The sequence below is a fragment of the Pipistrellus hanaki genome (assembly GCF_964339955.1).
Source record: "Pipistrellus hanaki genome assembly, chromosome: 6".
Classification (NCBI taxonomy): Eukaryota; Metazoa; Chordata; class Mammalia; order Chiroptera; family Vespertilionidae; genus Pipistrellus; species Pipistrellus hanaki.
Genome location: NC_140508.1, coordinates 50,186,448 through 50,209,346, shown reverse-complemented (window position 1 = coordinate 50,209,346; position 22,899 = coordinate 50,186,448).

The window sequence follows — 22,899 nt, the reverse complement described above, 5'->3', positions numbered from 1 at the left end:
CTGTGCTGCAATAGTGATTCTCACAGGATTATTCTTAGCACAAATCTGTTAAAAGTATCCATTATATTCAGAGAATGACATTGTGTCTTAATGTTTTTTAAATGTGAACTTTTGAGATGGAAATGGGATCCACTGCGATGAATTTGTCTGTGTTGTTACAGCAAGGCACCTCAGAAATAAGATGAAAACCTAAGGAACCAATCACAGGCTGCCTGGGACAATTCATATCCTAAGTCTTCACCATTCCATTGGTCAATGAGTTTGAGAAATTCTAACTTAAAAAAACATGATAGAGTCACTTAGATATTGGATATTAATGCAATTGTTTTTTCTCTGTTACTGAAGCTCATACTCAACTGGGAAATTTCATGATGATAAAAAAAAAAACAGTGTAAACTAGCTAATGATTTAGACTATGATTTTACTCAGCTAGTATAGTTTCTTCTGCTTAAGTCATAAGAATGATACCAATACAATAAAAGTGTACACAAAATTAGAGTTAAATGATATACTGACAAGACAGCTTCTCTCCTTACTTTTATACTTTTAAAAATATAGGATTTTTACATTAAAAACTAAATTATGACAATTGTATAGTATCTTTTGTAAAATAGAAAGAATATATAAAAAGTCAAGATGCTTTAAAAATTACTAACATATTAGTACATTTTTATTCGTCCACATATATTTCCATAAGTTTGTATAATATTGAAACTTAATGTTTTCAGTCAATATTTTATAATAAAACATTTCCACTGCCATAAACACTTTTTAATGTAATTTTTAATGAGTATAATGTTATAGATTTACCATAATATGCCAAAGCAATTTCTTTCTGTCATTCCCATTTATACATTTTTATACATCATCCTTGGGTGAAAATAATTGTATGCCTATGTTATACTCATTTTAATAACACCCTAGTAGTTTTATTAGATATACAGTTATTGAGTTTGCAGAAAAAAATTATCTTAAAAATTCTAGAAATACATTTCAGAGTAATTTTCCAAAATTCCAAAAGTTCCCTCAGGAAAAAAAAAAATGAAGTATTTGTTTCTTTCCCCCTAAGTCATAACTTAGGTGTAGATATGTTACCCATCTGTGCAAAGCACATGTGCTCATGTAGCCATTGCCTCCTCCACAGTCTCTTACCCAGCAGGGCGCTCACATTCTAAAAAGAGTGGGGGGGGGGGAAATTCCCCATTAACAAGAAAATAGAGACACAAGAGGCTGTGTATAAATACTCCATGATTGTGCCAACTCCTGAGTTAGTTTTAAGTCTTAGTTTCAGTCTTGTTTAAGTTTTGACACACTTTTGTGGACTTTGTTCTCCAGCAGATAACCAGTTCCTGGCTGATCATATATTCTCAAAAAACATTGCTGGTTGAATAACATGACTGACAGTCAATAAAATGGAAGAGTCTGATTCACAATTTAGATGATAAACACTAGTGCAAGCTATCATTCAGAAAAAAAGACTGGTTTCTTCCTGACTCAGCTCACTTGTTGGTGTTCAGTGGCCTGTTTTCAAATTAAATGCTTAGATGACTTAGGTCACCAGCCACTGCATATCTCCTGTCCTCTATCCTTCTCTCACAGTCCCCAAACCCCAAATTCTGCCCCAGGCCCTCTGGAAATCCCAGTGCATCATCATCAAGGTTACCTTGTCCTCAGCCTCTTTGCACTTGATCCTTCTTCTCCTAACTCTCCTGACATCTGCCTCCCCTGCAGCCTTCACTGGGAGGTCAGGGGAGTGACACCCTGTCTCTTCATTGCTGCTTCTACATCATACTTCAACTTTATATGTATGTGTGTGTGTGTGTGTGTGTGTGTGTGTGTGTGTGTATATATATATATATATATATATATATATATATATATATATAATTGATTTTGTACAGAGAGGAAGGGAGAGAGATAGAGAGTTAGAAACATCCATGAGAGAGAGTCATCGATCAGCTGCCTCTTGCACACCCCCTACTGGGGATATGCCCACAACCAAGGTGCATGCCCTTGACCGGAATCGAATCCGGGACCTTTCAGTCCCCAAGCTGACGCTCTATCCATTGAGCCAAACCGGTTTCGGCCATACTTCAACTTTGAATCACAGCTCAGCAGGTGATATTGACCACCATCCCTCCCTGCTGCTGTCATCCCCATATACCCTGGAGATACCCCCTCACTTCTCAAAATTTTATCCACTGACTCACTGCCATTCTGTGCAAAATATTGCTGTCTTATATTTGTAGCAATTTGAATGTTCACGCAGATGATCTTCCCAGCTCTAGCCTCAAGTCATTTGAAATCCTCTCTTCTGATGCTCTGAACATGCACCCTACCCAGGTGACTCACTCCCGTGGCATCATCAAAAACAGACCCTCTGTTATCTCAGCTCAATGCATTGCATTCTTGACCATCTCTCTCAATTGCTTTAGTAGTTCAACTCCAACCATCCTTTAACCCCACCAGATGGTTTTCTGTTGATCCTATATCCTCCATGACCTTTCCTGAACTACCTAGCTGAAGTTTCATGATTACTCAATTCCATCACTTCCATACATACAATCTCAACTTCCCTGCTCTGACTTGCCTTGAGAATACCATGATCTGATTAACTTTGCCCCCTTGATTCCTTGATTGCATTTCCGCAGTGAACCTACCAAAAAAACGAGAACAGCCATCTCACACCGAACTCACCCTTTAAATTCCCCACTGAGAACTACAAACTGGCCCTTAATGATTCATGGCAACCATGGCCACTTTCCTATTTCATTTACCTCCCTTTCCTCAAACCTCAAACACTACTTTTTGTATTGTTATTCTTGGTTTTCTACTCATTGAGAAAATCAAGCTTCAGAATAGAAATCGCAAACTCCCACTACCACACCCCCTCACTTTCCGGCATCTGCACCCACGCACTTTGTATTCCTGCTGTTCACAAAGAAGAACAAACAGTGATCCTATCTAAGGCCGTCCCCTCCATCTGTGTACCAGATTCCACCACCTCCCACAAGCACAGGGAGATACTTCAGCAATCCCTGCATTTGACATGACCACTTTAATTGTTTTGTTCTTGGCCCTACTCCTCCCTTTCCAACTACCATCTCATTTCTTTGCTCCTTTGGTAGCACAAATTCTCCCAAGAAGTATCTAAACTACTAAGATTCTAAGTGATAACATGGAGGAAGGTCCAGCTGACTTTGAGTTTAGAGATGATTTGTTTAGATACTACACCAAAGGCATGACCCATGAAAATTCATTAAAATTAAAAAGTTCTACTGCGAAAAACACATTCAAGATAATGAGAAGACAAGCCATGGACTAGGGGAACATATTTACAGAAGAAATATCAGATAAAGGACTGTTATCCAAAATATACAGAGAACTCTTAAAAATCAACAGTAAGAAAACAAACAGCCCAATCTAAAAACAGGCAAAAGACCTGAATAGACTCCTCACCAAACAAAATATGCAAATAGAAAATAATATGAAAAGATGCTCCACAACCTATGTCATCAGAAAAATGAAAATTAAAACAATGAGATATCACCACACACCTATTAGAATGGCCAAAGTCTACAACACTCTCAACACTAAATGCACGTCAGAGTGTGGAGCAATAGGAATTCACTGCGGGTATAAATGCACACAAGACAATGAAATACTATTACGTGCTAAAAAGAAGTGAACTATCAAGCCATAAAAAGGCATGAAGGAACTTTAAATGCATGTTTACTAAATAAAAGAACCCAACCTGAAAAAGCTACAACTATATGACATTCTGGAAAAGACAAAACTATGGAGACAGTAAAAAGATTTGTGGTGACTAAGGTTGGGGGAGAGGAAGAGATGAATAGGCAGAACATAGAATTTCCAGGGCAGTTAAAATATTCTATTGTATATTTTTTTCTTAATCACTTTTAATAGGATGTCAGGTTTAAATTTTGAAAGTTTACATTTCATTTTTGGAAAATCACCCATCTTTCCCCCCAAATAATTCTTTTAAATAATACTGATGTCTTGCTAGATTCCAGCAAGCAAAGTTGGATTACAGTTCCCAACTGCTCTTGCAACTATGTAAACCCATTCAAGTGGCTTTTAACCATGGAAGCAGTGTGTGAGTGCCCTGGTTGGCTAAGACAGCCATACTATCTCCTTTGCTTTTCATCTTCAATGGTTTATTGAAGACAAGTGTGACAACTTTGTGGAGATCACAAAGCTACAAGATTGAAAGTGTCTGGGTTTTTGAATTACCTCTTGCAGGAAAACTTCTTTACTGATCAAGAAAATCTGTTTCAAACTTTATATGAGAGAAAAATAAACTTTGGTCATGCTAATGCCATGCGGTATTTTGGAGTTTCTTTATTAGAACAACTAGTATTGACCCGACTAAGGCATCATTCTCTAACAAAATCAAATATCCTCTGGAGAATATGAAAGCTAAATCTAGCATTCCATGGAAGTTTTTACACAAAACTTTTGTACTATATTGTGAGTAGAAAAAAACTGGAACAAATTAAAAATCACTCATGTTGTTCCATGTAAATTTTGTGATATCCAAAGACTACTCTTTCCTATTCTTTGACATGCCTACATTCAGAAAATTTATTTTACTTTTTATTTTTGTATATGATTAGCAGGTGATATAATATATGCTTTTGTTTTATAAGAATTGTGTAAAATTTGCTAAATATCTATGCTAATGATATTTTAATGACCACGTACTTTTAAAAATGGGATTTATTAGACTTACTTCATTAAAAACAGGAAATCTATTCTAACTCTGGTTAATCATGAATTCATTGATCACTGCCCCAGGCACATTTAGCAATCATTCAGGAAGCAGGACAAGATACATGAACATTTAAAACTCTTTGAAGAAAATTTACACTATGGTCAGAAGTACTTTGCCTAATGCAACCCCAAATTATTTCTCAATGTTGTAGTTTCCTAACTGCACTAACAATATTCTACTAGGCATCCCTTACTGCATCATGACTTTAAAATATCCTGAACATATAGTCTTATTTGTGGGTAAAACTCTTAAAAGTTTGTTTTCAGTGCATCTTTGGTTCTCATAAATGAGACCATCTCAGTTGCACCATGTGCACCGTATAGCAACTAGCAAAAGCAAAAGAACACATCATGTAAAATAAGGGGGTGGGGGAGGAACCTGCTGATGTTTCCATGTCCGAGACCCTACAGCATAGATGGTTGGTTCTATTGATACATATTAGTCAGTGCAAAAGCATCTAAAACAAGATTTAAGGAGCAACCTCTAATGTGAAAATTAACATAAAAAGGCATGAAGGAACCTTAATGCATGATTCTAGCAAGTCAAGTTACCTGATTATATGATCAAAAAATGTGAGAAATTTATCTTTTTTGCTATGGAAGATAGTTCCTCATATTGATACTTTGTGGTCCTGTTACTCGTATCCAGTTAACAAAATATTTTAAAAATACTTTCAGTCCTTTTAATTAAGCGGACAATTTTATCTTCTAATGCTAGACATGGTTTTTCCATGATTCTTTCTCTTTGCATTTACTAGAAGAATCTCTGTGGTTGAAATTCTGCTACGTATAATACACTAAGATCTGTCTTGATATTTCTCTCTGGATAAATGAATGAGCTATTAGAATCAATGCTTTAATTTGCTCTTTCTATGTGAAATCTTTGCAAAAAGCTTTGGAAACAAGTTGTTGATGTGCTTTCTCTTATCAGAATAAGACCTTATGGTTATATTGGAAGACATACAGCTAATTGTCAATGTGCTGATACTTCCATGCATTTTCCTTCCTTGTAGTTTCTTCTGTTGCTTTTACGGGCTGATTTTTTATTTACTTCATTGATTTCTCCATTTCTTTTCAACACTTTTGTTCCTTCTTGATGCTTCTAACCTTCTAGGCTACTTTCTCCAATTTCTTTCTCCCTTTTTTTCTGGGTTTCACCACATTCCCAGGATTTATCACCAATCAGCTCTCCTTGGAGCCCATTTTCAGCCAGTGAACATAGACCTTGGTTTTGATGAAGAACCAACCAATCACATTGCACTTTCTCTAAACTTAATATAATGGATGGTCAATTGTTTCATTGTGCTCATGTGTTATAGTTTCCTTGTTAAAATTTGTGCTCAAAAATGTTTTTGAAATATTGATACTGCAGTCTCTAAAATCCTCTGTTCTCTGGGTTATTTTAGATAAACAAGGCCCTAGAAAACAGGCTTTGCTCTTCATGTATTAAAAAAAAAAATAGAAGTACTCTGGTATTATATATAGTAGAAGATTATATATATATATATATATATATATATATATATATATATATATATATCTTTTTCTTTTCTTTTTCTCCTACTCCCAGTTAAAAATAAAGGCACATTCTTTAAAAAAAAAAAAATATATATATATATATATATTATATATATTGTATATATATATATATATATAAATATATATTTTATTGATTTTTTACAGAGAGGAAGGGAGAGGGATAGAGAATTAGAAACATCGATGAGAGAGAAACATGGATCATCTGCCTGCTGCACACTCCCTACTGGGAATGTGTCTGCAACCAAGGTACAAGCCCTTGACCAGAATCAAACCTGGACCCTTCAGGCTGTAGGCTGAAGCTCCATCCACTGAGTCAAACCAGTTAGGGCATAAAGACACATTCTTGATACCCCTCATGTCTTAGGCCAGTGGTTGGCAACCTCATTAGTCAATAGAGCCAAATATCAACAGTACAACGATTGGAATTTCTTTTGAGAGCCAATTTTTTTAAACTTAAATTTCTAACGCTACTCTTCAAAATAGACTCACCCAGGTTGTATTTTGTGGAAGAGCCACACTCAAGGGCCCAAAGAGCTGCAGTTTGCCAACCATAGTCTTCGGCCATTTAGACTGCTAAATACCACAACCAGGTGGCTTATAAACAACTCTTTGTTTTTCCAAGATCTGAAGGTTGAAGTTCAAGATCGGGGCACAAGCAGTTCTAGGTTTCAGAGGTCTTCAAACTTTTTAAAGTGGGGGCCAGATCATGATCCCTCAGAGAGCTGGAGGGCCGGACTATATGAACTACTAATTCCTACTGTAACACCTCGGCTGCGCTCACTGCCCAAAAAACCTGGCGGGCAGGATCAGACTCCTCTGAGGGCAGCATGTAGCCCGCGGGCCGTAGTTTGAAGACCCCTGTATGGTGCCTTCTCTCTTCCACCTCTCACAGCAGAAGGGGCTGCCAAGTTCTGCGGGGCCTCTTTATAGGGAACTAGTCCTGCTCATGATTAAACACCTTCAAAGGCCCCACCTCCTAATAGCACACCGGCACACTGGGCATTAGTATTTCATATATGAATTTGTAGGGGCCTTAAATATTCAGGCCTTAGCATCTTGGTTTAGGAGAATCTTCTGCTCATCTTTCGGGACTGATGTAAATAAGTAATGCAAATGTGAATGACTCATTACATTGGCCTGGTTTGATGACACTTAGACCATTCAGAAAATTGCCTTTCATTTAATTGTGGAAATATAATGTGTGTTTATTGCACCTTTTGGTTTTTTCTTTCATAATATAAATCTATTTATTCTATTAGAAATTATAATATTCTATTATAATTTCATCTCTGGATTCATAGTACAAGTTGTTATTTTCTAAAGCTCTCTCTCTCTCTTTCTCTCTCTCTCTCTCTCTCTCTCTCTGTGTGTGTGGGGGGTCCATGTATATCTATATCTAAATTTATGTAATTATTTGTAAAAGTACATATTTTAATCTGAGGCTTCTCTAAATATTAAGGCAAAAATCTTACATTTACTTTAAATAATAGAAAACTTTTGGAAATTTTATACTGTAGTTTTGATAGCTTTTACATTTTAACTTATTTGTGCTACACTATGACTACTTTAGGTTCATAACATGTTGTGCAATTTTTACCGTGGGACCCTCTGCCAATAAGAATTTTTGTTAACCCTTTAGGAACAGCTTTTTGAACAGTACAATCAGTTTTGTGTTTTTTTTTTTTTTTTAGAATATTCATTTATTTCCATTAGCCACATTACTTTCCTATGAGAAATTGGCTACCATTCATCTGTCATATTCAACACTCTAGCATCAATCTCATTTACCACGTGTGTATTAGTGAGTTGATTATTTCCCTTCTTGAGAAGGGCCTGAGCATTCCTGCTGCTAGATATAATGAACAACATAAACAGACCCAAAGAAAGAGAACCAGCGATCAGACTCTCAAACCTCAGAGGGAAAGTAAGAAAGGATGGGGGTAAGGGGAAGAGATCAACCAAAGGACTTGTGTGCATATATATGGGCCTAGTCAGTGGCCATGGACAATGGGGGTTGGGGGCGGGATACCTAGAGAGGGATTTGGAATGGGAATGGGGGAATAAGGACAATTATGTGAGACCATAATCAATAATAAATAAATAAATAAATAAATAAATAAATAAATAAAAATAAAAAAATAAAGTAAAAAAAAACACACAAGATAGGCAAAAAAAAAAAAAAAAAAAAAATCTTACATTTATCTTATGTGAGCACCATTTGCCAAAATAGGAAAGAAATTCTAAGTTTATTGTCCTAGAAGCAACTTGCTTTCAATTTTCTGTAGTTAAAACTAGCGACTGCCAGCAGGTGTAACCAAGCACACTTCAGCTGTCAGACAGTATCAGAGAGATACATACAATCACTAAGGCAACGAGCTTCTAAAAGCCTGTGAATCATGAAGGCATTTTCACATAACGTCAAACATAAGTGATACTTGGAAGACTAAAATTTCAAATTGCCTCCTTGAAGTAGGACTCATTTTCCGCTATTGTCTGATTCCAAAGGCTCTAAATATACACTCAATATTTGTGCTGTATTGGTTTCTCTCTAAACCACAGATAAAAGCAAACAAAATAGTGAGATTCAAAAAAATCGTTCATTATTTTTGTTCCAAACTAGTCAAGGAGAGGTGCCCACAAATGTCAGTCAAATTAGGTCAACTCTATTCCTGCCATTTTAATCAAATAAATGAAAGACTGAGAGATTATGATTAGATAGAAATGTTGGACCATACTTCATCCCCAGGGAGAAATGTATTCTATACACTTTTCAAATGCTTTATTTCTCTGCCTTTAAGATTACATTCCTTAGCTAGTGACATACTCTGTCTTCTTTTCAACCATCTCTCAATTATATTTTTGTCTCTATGTCTCCTAATTGCCATTTTCTGTCCAGCCATGCTACACACACCATATCAATCCTCACCCATCACACACACACACACACACACACACACACACACACACACTCAATTCATCTGATACATAGCTTGGTTTGGGTAGCTGTCATCTGTTATAAATGACGTCCCAAAGTGAGCATTGCTGACTGCTCCCTGCAGGGTAGTAGAGGCACATAAAACAAGAAATGCATTTGTAGGTGCAGGACTGTGAGTTATGTCTGTTGCTAATCCGTTATCACAGGCGAAAGGAACTGTGTAACCTGATGATGCTTCTGTGACTTCACCTTGCAGACCTACCTGCCAAAGCCGACCCAAATACAGCTGTTGTCCTAAAACACCTTTTAGTCCCCAGACCAGCGTGTAGTTAGAATTCCTAGGAGCCTCCAGAGCATTATGAAATTATCGTGTATGTACTTTTAAGCCTTCATCCTACTTCACAGGTCACTGCTGCATGGACAGAGGGGAAATGGTGAATGAAACAAGCAATTTTGGATGCTTTCCATTTCCAACAGATGCTAAAGAAGGCTCCCCTTTAAATGTGTCTATCTGTCATGGGCTGCTAAGGAACAATACACACAGTGGCGGCGCTATGATAATTTCTGCAGCTTTCTGAAGCTTGCCAATTGCAAAATTACTCCTGATGCAAGTTAATAAGTAATGTATGCACTACTAATAGAGCCACAATCTTAAATTCTTGTTAGAGGGGGAGATTGTGCCAAAGCAGCAGAGAAGTGCTATATTGCATTGGAGTGAGTGGGGGAGAGGGCGGGGGAAGAGGAGAGAGAAGAAGAAAACTAAAGATGTGCTGGAACCCGTTTGGCTCAGTGGATAGAGCTTCAGGCTGCAGACTGAAAAGTTGACCATATACCTTGGTTGCGGGCACATCCCCAGTAAGGGGTGTGCAGGAGGCAGCTGATTAATGTTTTTTACCTCTCTCTTCCTCTCTTTTCCTTCCTCTCTGTAAAAAATCAATAAAATATATTAAAAAAAAAAACCAAAACAAAACTAAAGATGTGTTTATAGTGGATGCTATTTCTACTATAAAGAAGTAAAATGAATGCATTTTGAGTAATTAGTAGATCTGGTTGCCAGCCTTAAATATGTTCATATAATGTCTTTTATTCCCACTCCAGCTTAAAATTAATTTCTCATACTCTGCATAACTTCGTGAATGTTAATTTTTTTTAAAAAATCAGACTTTTGTTTGTTCTTGGGAGTGACTTGTGATTTACTATGCTTTTTTTGTTTGTTTTTACTTAATGGAAACATACACTATTATATAATAGTCTTCATATCTGTCATCATCCTTTATGTCAAAAGCACTTACTAGTACATCCATCACAAAGTTATACACAGTACTTGTATACTATTCTTTAAACTCTCATAGCAGTATGAACCATCATGTAGGTATGCACATCTACATACAAGGGTCAGCAAACTTTTCTATTAAGGACCGGTTAGTCCCTATGATGGGCTTGGCAGACTTCTTGGCTCTGTCATTACCACTCACATCTGCTGCTATTGGGGAAGGCACATTGTGACCCAGAGATCAAAACACAGTCACCCTGGTTGTACACAATGTGCCTTTCCTAATCCTAAGGAAAACTTAACTCAAACCTGAAGTTTATCTCAATATTCTTCTGTAATCCCTCAGGGTAATGTAACATTTTTTGAAAGCTTTGAAACTCTCCATTGTCTGAAATAGCGTCTAATGCATTTTACTTCAGAGGCATAAGGGCAGCCCCATTCTTTTTCTGGTGCGTGTGGACTGCTGGTGTACCCATTTCACAGACGCAGGCCTTGCCCCTCTGCAGAGGGGTTCTGTCTCCATGGCAGGTCTGCATCCCGAGAGCAGGAGGCACCCCGCTGCCCCTCACCATCCTCTTTACAACAGGAGGGATGGGATCGGGGGAAGCTGAGTGCAGGTGCCCACAGCTCATTTGCTTCTGAAGAACAATAGTTTTGTTAGGTCCTGCCATGAGCAGCACAAAGGTGTGCAAAGGGAACTGGGGAGACTGCTCTCCCTGTTCAATGAGCTCAGTCCTGGGCTCAGGGCAAAGAGAGTCAATGCTATTATCCCCATGGAGAAAGGGGATCAAAACAATAGAGAATTGATCAATGCATGTATAAAAAATCAACAAAGGCCACCAAAGAGAGTGCCTCAGACCACAAAATCAAGGTGCCTTTCATCTTTCTTCCAAGCACTTCTCAATGCTCCATGTTTGATTTCAGCAGCCCCATGAGACCGCACTCTAGCACAGCTTTTCATCTCCTCTGCCACAGGAGGTGCCCTTTAAAAGTCTAAGCAAAATAATGTCACCTGTGTCTGTGTGTCACCCAGCGTTGCATTCTCCTCCAGAAAGTCAGATGGATCTGTTATGACACATGCCAGTTAGAATCCAGGCTGGCGGCTGGTAATGGCGGGTGCCTTCTCCACTTTTCCGACACACCAGCCCCGTGTTCTCCAGGATGCTCATGTATGAGTCATTCATGTTATCCTGCACTGTGATGGTTAATGAAGTTTTGTTCATTTAAATATTTGACCCTGGGTTGTGTGTTATGTTAAACGAGAGACAACCATAAACGCATAAACACTATTTAATCCAAAATGGCAGCCCCAGGTGTGTGGGCCCAGCAGGCTTTCCTGGGCTCCTCAGACCCAGTGAGCATGCTCCTCTCCGGGCCATGTGGACTGTAGAAAATTGTCTTTTCCACCTATGAAAGTGCACGTGCAAACTGCCATGAAAAATCGTTGGTGCCCCACTGCAGATGGCATTGGGCTTACAGAATATCAAATGTATTTGTGCATGGGTACCCTGAGCAATGCCATCGGAGACACTTAATGGTGCCAGCCAGTGAGTCCTAGTGCACTGGGGGTGGCCACCACCTCAGATGGTACTGCACATCTTTCTTCCATGATGTTTTAAAGTTATACCATATATATATATATATATATATATATATATATATATATATATATATATGGTATAACTTTATAAGATTGACTATAGTAAATATTTATAATTAAACTAGAGATCCGATGCATGAAGATTCGTGCAAGAATAGGCCTTCCTTCCCTGGTTGTTGACACCAGCTTCCCTCCAGCACCTGGGAAGCGGGCCTTTGTTCTCACCGCTGCCTTCCACCTTCTCTCTGGCCCTGCCACCCTCCTGTAGCTCCCTCTGCCCCCCTCCCCACTCCCCCCCCCCCCACACACACACATTGCAGGTGTTCCGCCCCACCCTGGCTGCTCCACAAGTTAAAGTGCCTGCACTAGATTTGTTGTGTGTCTACTTGCTTACACAGCAAACGAGGAGAGGTGCTGAATTGGAAGACAGATTAAAATGCTTGTGTGGCTTCCTGTGAATTGTCCAAGGCCAGCCGCCTCCAAACAGAGGGTATATTCAGAGCAAAGTATCTCTCCATTTTAAACACAGTGCTGTGCCTTCAGCTCTTTGCAAACCTAAAAATGCAGGTTACAGGAAAATAAATGTCCCCTTTTATCTTTTCTCTTTTTAATTAATATGGGGGGGACGGGTTTCAGTAGTAAGAAACTCATATTCCTTTTCCAATTTAACTTTTATTCAGGTCTTGGCCTGAATATTGGCTTAGAGTATAGAGAAAATAGTTAATGTTTTGTCATTGAAATTCTTTCATCACTGAATTTCCTTTGTTTTTGTTTTTTTCCTTTGAAGGCATTTAATTTTGCTTAGTTGGTGACTTTTTTAAGCTCTATAGTGCCTGATGCCAATGTTGTTCTTGACTACACCTAAGTTAATAGGAACAGCTATGTACTAGGTAGTGCTCTTCAGTAGTAATTCTAAACTCTGGAATTTAATTAATTCCTTTACCCGAAAATGGAAGGAAAGAAGAGAATGTTTCCACTTAAAGTAACTTTAGAAATCAGCATTTTAACCTTTTCCCCCCCTGTACATTCTTTATTGCTTTGGGAGAAGCCCAAAAGGCTGGCGATGAGTTTATTTTTCTTTTCAAAGTCATTCCTGTCACTTTCTTCTGAACATCCACGAGGTAAATCAGGCATAATAGATTTCAAATCTTATAATACATTTCAAATGGACTGCTTTCACCACAGTCAAACCCTAATAAGAAGAGTGTAATGAAAACAACAAATATTAATAGTCTTAAGGTTTCACTTCCTTTCACATTATTAGTCATGCCATGAGCTAAGGATTATGAAGGATAAATTATAGGGGAGATTATGTGATTAGTTATTAATTCTTTCCCTGCAAATTGAGAATGAAATAATGCTATAATATTTCTTCATTATAGAAATATGGGCTGCTTCCACAGTAATATAATCAATTCGCACCGAGGCCTGGGAATGAATGATAGGTAGAAAGCTGAAAATGAATCTGACAGTTGTCTTCAAATCTCATTTTAGCCAAATTTTTAAATTCCTCTTAGCCAAGACTTCTTATCAGAATTAATAGTGAGTTTTTAAAAATAAATTTACATTTACTTGGGGGGGGTGAGATTTCTAGATTGAATTGTGGACTGTAATCTTGTCCTCTTTTAATCATCATCATATCCCAAATTCTACGACCTGAATCAGGTAATTTTCTGGCAGTGAAATTATATACCTATCAAGTTGTAAATTAGCTATTGTTACCTAAATTATCCAAATGTTTGAGCAGTCATTCACTAAAATATGTTACACACACACACACGCACACACACAGGCTTATTGCAAATTGTAAGTTCATTTATTAAAACTTGCCTGTTGGGATCCCTTATTATTTGACTAGGGCTATACTTCCTATTTGCCCTGTATGACAATAAAAATAAATTTGTAGTATCTTCTTTCATTTTCTTGTTTCAGTTTTGAGCCCCTTGAAAAAATGGGGGATCCCTACTCTGCACTTGCCCTTGGAGTTATATTTCCCAAAGCCCTGACATCCCTCTTTGTCTTTGCTAAAGGAACATGGAGGCTGATGGGAGACCTTCCTTCACATTTATGACTCTAGAATCCAATCCCTTCTCCCAGCCACCACTCTGCACTTAGTTTAAACTTAATATATTAAAAATATATATATTTCATGTTTTTAATGAAAATGATTTCCAAAATAATAGTCACAAATTTAAATACAGTAATAAATTTAAAAATACAGAAACATATATATTCAATCATACTAGTAATAGATTTTTTGCCTAATACCTTCTTAATGCCTGTAGTATTTTTTTAAAAGCATTTCTTATTGTTTTTTTCTCCTTCTCCTACTATTTCCCACTCTAAATGATATTATTTTAGGTATATTCATAAATTTATCAACTTTATTCAATGTATTGATTTCCTAGTTGAAAGATGGGATTTTAGCTCAATAACACTAGCCTCCTGAATTTCTCATTTCACTACCAACGTTTTACGGGAATATATTACTTTTAATTTTATTATCCGGGTCAATATACTTGAAAATGATGTGTTTTTCCCATAATTTTAGTGAGCACATGAACATCTCTTAGGACAATGACCATACATGTCACTGGCTCCCCTCCACATTCTGTGAGTCCCACTTTCAATTCCCATTATCAAGCTATTCACATCATATTATAAGTTTCCAACCATGCATTGAAGAAGGAATTGGTTTCTTTCCTATACATTTCTTCGAAAAGAAATATAAAACATTAGGTATTTTTATGATAGCTTAAATTAAATATTTGTATTATGTTTTTAAAAACGCTTCTCTCTGATGGATGTGTGAACTGGGAATGGAAGGTTGAAATCACCCACTGAAAGACCTGGTAGAAAAAAAGGGAACTAAAAGGTGACAAGAACTGGAGCACTGGGTACCAAGCTCACTACAAAACCCAAACACTTCCCTGGCCAGTGTGGCTCAGTTGGTTGGAGCATCTTCCAGTATCTCAGGTGAGGATTTAAACAACAACAACAACAAACCTAAATAGCAATGGTTTGCAATTCGTGCACAATTGTACAGTCACAAAATCATAAAAGAGGAAGTTACACTTTTAAGGTTGAATTTCAGCTCCCACACTAAGGTGAGTCAGTGAGGTTAAGACAATATATTTCTTTCATGTACTGAAGAGCTGTATTAGTTAATATTAAACTATGATATTGATATTATAAAAGTAAACTATATGATTAATAGGCTTTATATAAACTAGTAGCCCTGTGCACGAATCCGTGCGCAAGTAGCTTGCTGCCACTTGCCTCAGCTGGCCACCCGCCCATCACTACTGGTAGCTCTCCACTGCTCATAGCTCACTGCCCCGCCCTCCTGGAGCTCCCCTCAAACCCCTCCTCATAGCTTGCTGCCCTGCCCCCTCCTGTAGCTCACTGCCCCACCCTCCTGCTGATCCTTGATTCAGTAATTAACTGGTTGGTCACTATGCCTCAGGGCATACAGATAATTAGCATATTCCTCTCTTATTATATAGGATTATATAGGATGTAACTCATGTAATTTTGTGCCATATACATATCTGAAAAGAACAAACAAACTTCAGTTTGATTCACAGACATTCTCCCTCCCCCCACCCCCCAAAGAAACTAAGCCACACACGTGTATGGATAGAGACCCAAACATCAGCCCTGTCTTATGAAGATGTATGGAAGTCAGCGATGGCTTGCACTTGAAGTGCATACAGAAGGGTAGACCTTCCATTTGTGAAGGCTTTAAGAAAATTTTCAGTCTGCCTCTGCTTTTATTTTTTACTCAATGCTATCTTCAGGCAAGATTTGGACCACCCAAAAATATAAACGCTAACAATTGGAAGCACCGGATTGAACCAGGTTGGGTCTTTTGGCTGTGAGTTAGGATCTCCTGGTGCACAAAAAAATAAAAATAAACAAATAAACAAACCAACAAATCTCTTCAACCCAACTTTTCTTGATGGGCTAATAAAATTTTTTATCTTAAGTTCTGAATCATATTTTTACTTATTTAAATAATTTTTTCTCATTTTGTATTTGTGAAAGTATGCATGAAGACGTATAATAGAATTAGTTAAAATTATGAATTAATGAGTGGCAGATTGAGTTTATCAATATACAAATGTAAGTAGAACTCTCAACAGGCAGAGGTACATGTTGGATGTATTGAAAATAGATATGTATATGGCACAAAATTACATGAGTTACATCCTATATAATCCTACATAATATTATAAGAGAGGAATATGCAAAATGTCATGGTTCCTGTTTGTAAAAAATTATAGTTCGTAGATAAGGGAAGCATTTGTATAAAAAATGTTAGCATAAGGGGTTCACCATACACATCATAATGGAGATATAAACAAGATGATACAAATGTAACCATATATCATTTTAGGGAACTATTGAATGCATAGAAATAAATCAAGGAATATTTTAGTATGAGTCTAACATTTAAAAACTATTCTGTGCAGAACATCTTAAATAACATTATGAGGTAAAACAAAACTTAATCTAATTCTTAATGTTCACTGAAAGCTTCCTAAGAACATGTAGAGGATTTTTTAAAAATGACTTCAAAACAAACTCTTCCCTGACAAGTAAGGCCATCCATGTTCTGCTATATTTTATTTTATTTTATTTTATTTTATTTTATTTTATTTTATTTTATTTTATTTTTTTAAATATATTTTATTGATTTTGTACAGAGAGGAAGGGAGAGAGATAGAGAGCTAGAAACATCGATGAGAGAGAGTCATCGATCAGCTGCCTCTTGCACACCCCCTACTGGGTACATGCCCTTGACCGGAATCGAACCCGGGTCCCTTCAGTCCCCAAGCCGACGCTCTATCCATTGAGCCAAACCAGTTTCGGCATGTTCTGCTATATTTTATGATATGAACTTTTGGCTTCGGTATTTTTGAAAGCTGGGTAAAAATATGTCTCACTGCTTAGGGTTCAGAGTCCAGGGATTTGAAAGGGAATCTGCCTTCGCTAATGAAACTGCTTGTCTTTCTTTACTCAAAGCCCGTCTTCCCCATGACCCCAAGGTTAGCTCTCAAACTTAACTGTCTGCAGATCCTCTGACTTCTCAGCACCTCCCTGACTTGCTGCATTCTGACTCATTAAGTATCTTCCTTCACTCCCTCAGTGGCTGGCATCTCCTCCGGAGAAATCATGATACAATACAACGTGTGCCTCAGATATATTAGAAACTTCACAAACACTTATGCTTATTGGCAATGAAGAGAATCCTGCAGGGACATCCGGACACTTCCTTGTAGATCATGATGACAAGAGAAAAGCCATCATTTTTCAAAAAGAAATCCAGTCAACCTGCCAGGTTCCAAAGTTTGCTCATTTCAAAGTTAATTTTTAACTGGCAAGCACTCGGGTAGTGGGTATACAAAGCCCAAGTTTCATATAAAGAAGAATATTTCGATATGACAGCCAGATTTTTTTAAAATATATATATTTTATTGATTTTTTCAGAGAGGAAGAGATAGGGATAGAGAGTTAGAAACATTGATGAAAGAGAAGCATCGATCAACCACCTCCTGCACACCCCCTACTGGGGATGAGCCCACAACCAAGGTACATGCCCCTGACCGGAATCAAACCTGGGACCCTTCAGTCCGCAGGCCCAAGCTCTATCCACTGAGCCAAACCGGTTACGGCAACAGCCAGATTTTTTACTCTTGTATGTGATTACAGATTCAAGTATCGATGCCATGATCCCCTTCCCCTGTGCTGCTGGGAACCACGGCACCTTCTGATTCAGGAGACATTTCACAAAAACACACCACCACACTTCAACCCCAAGTAGCGTTTGCCGAGTAATATGTAAATGCACTGAAACCCCTTTCTCGACACTTATGTTGTAACTCCTGATAAGAAAAGTTGTACACAGATGAGAAACTGTCCTGAGGTATCAATTACAGAAGCATTTAGGAAGCTGTACCTCAGTTTTCCCTAATTTGTCTTGCCAAAGTTGAGCTAGATAGGCAAAAATAAATTTTAAAAAAGTAAAATATATTGTGTAAGATTTGAACACAAACGTGATTTCTTTTGGAAATAATATCTGTAGAATATAGCAAGTTAAACTTGAGAAAATAGCTTGGGTGGGCAGTAAGGAAACAACTGCTGTGGGATCAGATTATTGGACATTGGCTTCCATGTTCACGATCACTAGACCATTTTCTGATGTGAGTTTCACTTCCTTTATTTAAGCATACTCTCCTCATAAATGTCTAAATAATGGACCTTCTAATATTTCCAGTATAGATTAATTCTCCAGAAGAATAGATTTTACTACTCAAAGTGGAGCCTGAAGATCAGCAGGACTGTCTTCAGCTATGAGCTTGTTAGAAATGTAGAATTTCAGGTCACATTTTTTGATTCAGAAAATACATTTGTAAGGGTGCTTCCAGGTGTTCATTACAGTTTGGGAATCGTTGGCACATAGGATCCCCCTTCCTTTCCTCCGTAAATTCACTGTGGTCTGGGTGAGTCTGGGTGAAACAGCAGATGAGGAGGTGCAGCACATGGATTCAGCTCACTGCTTGCTCCAACAGCCAGGCAGCACATCCTTCCCTCTCAGGTCGAGAAACATTCTTAAATATGTTTGTTCCTGCACTCTGATCTCTTTGCCGAGGATGGCCATATTTCGCTTAAAAACTTCTGGTCAGAATAAAATGGCTTTTGTAATGGATTAGATCAGAAGAATGGCTCCTCTAGGATCAGCAGCTGTTCTCAGCCTGTGCAGGGTGCAACTCTGTGAGACACAAGCCTTCAGATTTCTCAGTATTAAAACACAGCAGTCCTGTGAACACATACTTACCATTCCATTAGGAGGCTCTGTTTCCAAAGAATAGTCTCAAGTTAAATGGTTAATATCAAGCATGAAATAATTAGTTATGGCTTTGGAAATGACAACAGAAAGGTTGTGTTCAGATCTCGACAATGCTGGAATTACATTTAATCTGTGTTGGACTAAAATATTCCTTCCACTATACAGTTTGCTGTAGCAACATGACAGAAATACCTCAGATTTCAGGTCACTAAGGCTGTGGGAGGTGGAGCTTCGCCAGACTTAGCTAGGAGATGATGACAAGGAGCTCACTAAGAAATTGGATGACTCTTCCCCCGTACCAGAACCAGATACTGGACTCACATCCAGACTCACTCTTGCTTGAATCACAGAACCTTCTAGATGGCTCTTCCCTATACTCCCAATTTTAATTCCATCATATCCTGTGGATATATTGCTTTTTTAGGATGTAGGCATATCCCCTGGTAAGAACAAATAGTATTCTTAGAAGTGCTTAAGTTTAGCTCCAAAAGTTTTGCAATTAAAGCATTACCAATTACTAATTCAACATCCTATATCATAAAAGGCTAATATGCAAATTGTCCCCAAGGAAGTTCAACCAACTGGGAGTTCCACCACTTGCTATGATGTGTGCTGACCACCATGGGGTGATGCTGAATGGATGAAGGTCCTGGCCAACAGCCAGTAGCTGGGGAAGGAAGGCCCTGGCCGACAGCTGGCAACTGGAAGGAAGGCCCTGATCAGCCCTGATTGCTGGCTATGCCTAGGAACCCTGCCCATGCACAAATTTCATGCACTGGACCTCTAATGCCATTATAATTTATTCTTATAGGGGAACATTTGAGAGGAAAATACATATTGATGTGTAACTTCCTGGAATATTTCTGAAAGCACAAAACTAGCTGTTTTGTTTTATCTTAAATCATGCATGTTTTTATTTCAAAACTAGTTTCTAAGAAAAAATAAGATTTCTGTATATTATATGTGTTCAAAATATTCCAAATTTAATGATTCTTGAAAATATACATGTGGCTGTGGCTATTCCAGAAAGTTACACAATTAGATTATAAGAAATAATATATACATGAAAATTTTAGGAAATGCTTTAGCTTCATATTAAATGAATCCTTACTCCCTTCTGGGCCGCTAGAATTCTTTTAGCAAGAACTTGCAGAAGGAACTTTCATTTTGCAATACCATCATCTATCCTTTATTGAGAAATAAGAGTTGACAAACGGCATCCTAGTTCATAAAAACTTTTGTTTTGATGGGATTAAAATGACTAACATTAGGCACTTGACCCAATTTGGTAAAGCAATAGAGACATTGCCTACCATAAAATAGAAGAAATTAAATATTAGGATTATGTAAGACAATAAGACATAACTGAAAAGAACAAAGATGAATTGTTTCTTTTCCCAAATAATGGTCTCCATGTCTAGCATATCATATTTCAAATGTTATAAGTCCATTAAGTTACTAATTTTCCTTTTTCACTAATCCTAAGATATGCCTTAATAAGAATCAAATAGCAGGAGACATTGAGGTACCAAGAAAATAGGTCACTTTGAATGTTTGCAATACCCTTGCTTCATACAGTCTCACTAGCCTTGATACAATATGTAACTGTAGTTATATATTTTTTTAAGTTTAAAAGGCATCCAAAAACAACAAAAAGAGATTTTTTATAATGTAATATGTTCATTTTGTAATACTGTAGAAATAATATCACATTGTTGGTCCAAGGTTGCTCTGTTTTATCAATTTGTTAATAAAAGCTACATTAAGAATCATATTTATAAATAATATTTATTAAATGTTGAAATAGCTAGTACAATAAATGATCAATTTTTCAGACCTCAATTTAAGGGACAAAATTTCCAGTCCATATGTTATATGTGAACATTAGCACCCTGTTAATGTTAAAATGCTTTCAACCAAGGTTTGCTTATAATTAAACTAACAAGTTACTTTTTTTGTTATTAATTCACTGATATTTTAACAAATTTTAGTGAATACTCTGTATGTTAGAAAAAAACACTGTAACAATTTTGCAAACATAATATTACATATCTACAACTATAGTCTACCTATTTAAAGCCAAGAGTCGCCACTTGTAAACAAAGTTCTAAAAATGATTAGCACGTGATCACACAGCATCATGAGCGATAATTGGTTAATTGGTTCTGTTGTCACATGGCATGACTTTCTGCAGTAGTTTTAACACGTGCCAGCTGATGTTCCCATGTGCACTAAGCCACACCCCAACCCTGAGCATCTGTTTACTCACAGTGATGAAGGCATGCATCTACTAGACCCAGTCAGTATAAATTTAAAATTACTGTAATGCATATAGAAAATTTTTCTGTGAAATTAAACTTTTCATAAACACTTAATTTTAATTACTCAAATGTATCTACATAACTGAACATAGGTAAGCTAAGTGATTTGTCAATTTTTTTTAACATAGGAATTCAGAAAAACTACTTTATTCTATAATGGACTTTTAGCTATAATAGACACCCTCATGCCCAAATTAGTCCATTATATCAAGTTTTACTGTACATGGTCTTTAAAAATAGTTCAGTATGTTCTGTGAGTGACAGAGGTAATTTGTTTTGTATAATATGAGCACACAATGCAGTCTTATTGACTCAAATTCGGCCAACCTGGAATTATTAACTAATCACAAATGCTTACCTGTTTTGACCAGATTATTTTGATTACTTAGTAATTATATTCAACAACTACAAACCTGTTGCTTATAGAGACACACTTTTCCTGGTCTTTCTGTTGAACTGAATTAGAACTGGTTCCAATCTTTAAAGATTTTTTTCTTATGTTGCTAACTCAGTAAAGTGTCCGAATAGCATTGAGTATTTCTTCCCTTTATTGCTATTATAAAAATTTAATATGCATTTCCATATGTTTTTATTATAGTGAGAAATACAGGCATGCATAGGTAATAATTTAGCATGTATAACTTAATGGTATGCAATGTTTAGAATTATTATTTTCCACATTTTACAAACCCTCTAGAATAGTATTATGTAACATTGGAAATACAGTTACTGATAATTTCGAAAAGTTTTATTTCTACTAAAGTAAACACGGAAGTACCTTGTGATCAATCAATCCCACGCCAGCGCATTGTATCTGAAGGACATGAAATCAGGATCTCAAAGTTATCTGCACCCCCAAGTCTATTGCAGCACTATTTACAATAGCCAAGATATGTAAACAACCTAAATGTCCCTCAACAGATGACTGGATAAAAAAATGTGGTATAAAATGTGATATATATTTGAATACTCAGCCATTTAAAATAAGGAAATGCTGCCATTTGTGTCAAAAAGGATGAATCTGAAAGGTATTCTGCTAGTGCTAAGTGAAATAAGCCAAAGAAAGAAAAATTTTGTGTAAATTCACTTATATGAGGAATCTTAAAAAAATATATAAAAAAGGTAATGTTATAGAAACGGAATTGAATGGAGGTTGCCTGGGCTTGGGGTGAGAGGGACATGGGGTGATGTAGGTCAAAGGTAGACATTTTTGGTTGTAAGAGGTTCTTAGGGTCTAATGTACAGCATGGTTACTATAGTTAGTCAGATGGTATTGTATGCTTAAAAGTTGCTGAAAGTAAATTTTAAACATTCTCACCACATAAATAAATAAAGTTAACTGTGAAATATGTGAGGTGATAGATGTACTCATTATCTTGCTCTTCGTAATCATTCTACAATGTGTATGTCTATCCAATCATCACAATGCATGTACACTTTAAATATATCAAATAAATATATATACAAATAAATACTTGTCAAGTATTTTCCAATAAAGTTAAAATTAAAAGAAAATCCTCTCTGCTTATTAATGCTTCCATGATTGTGTTTAAAAGTACAGGTATGATGTTCACATCTTAGAGA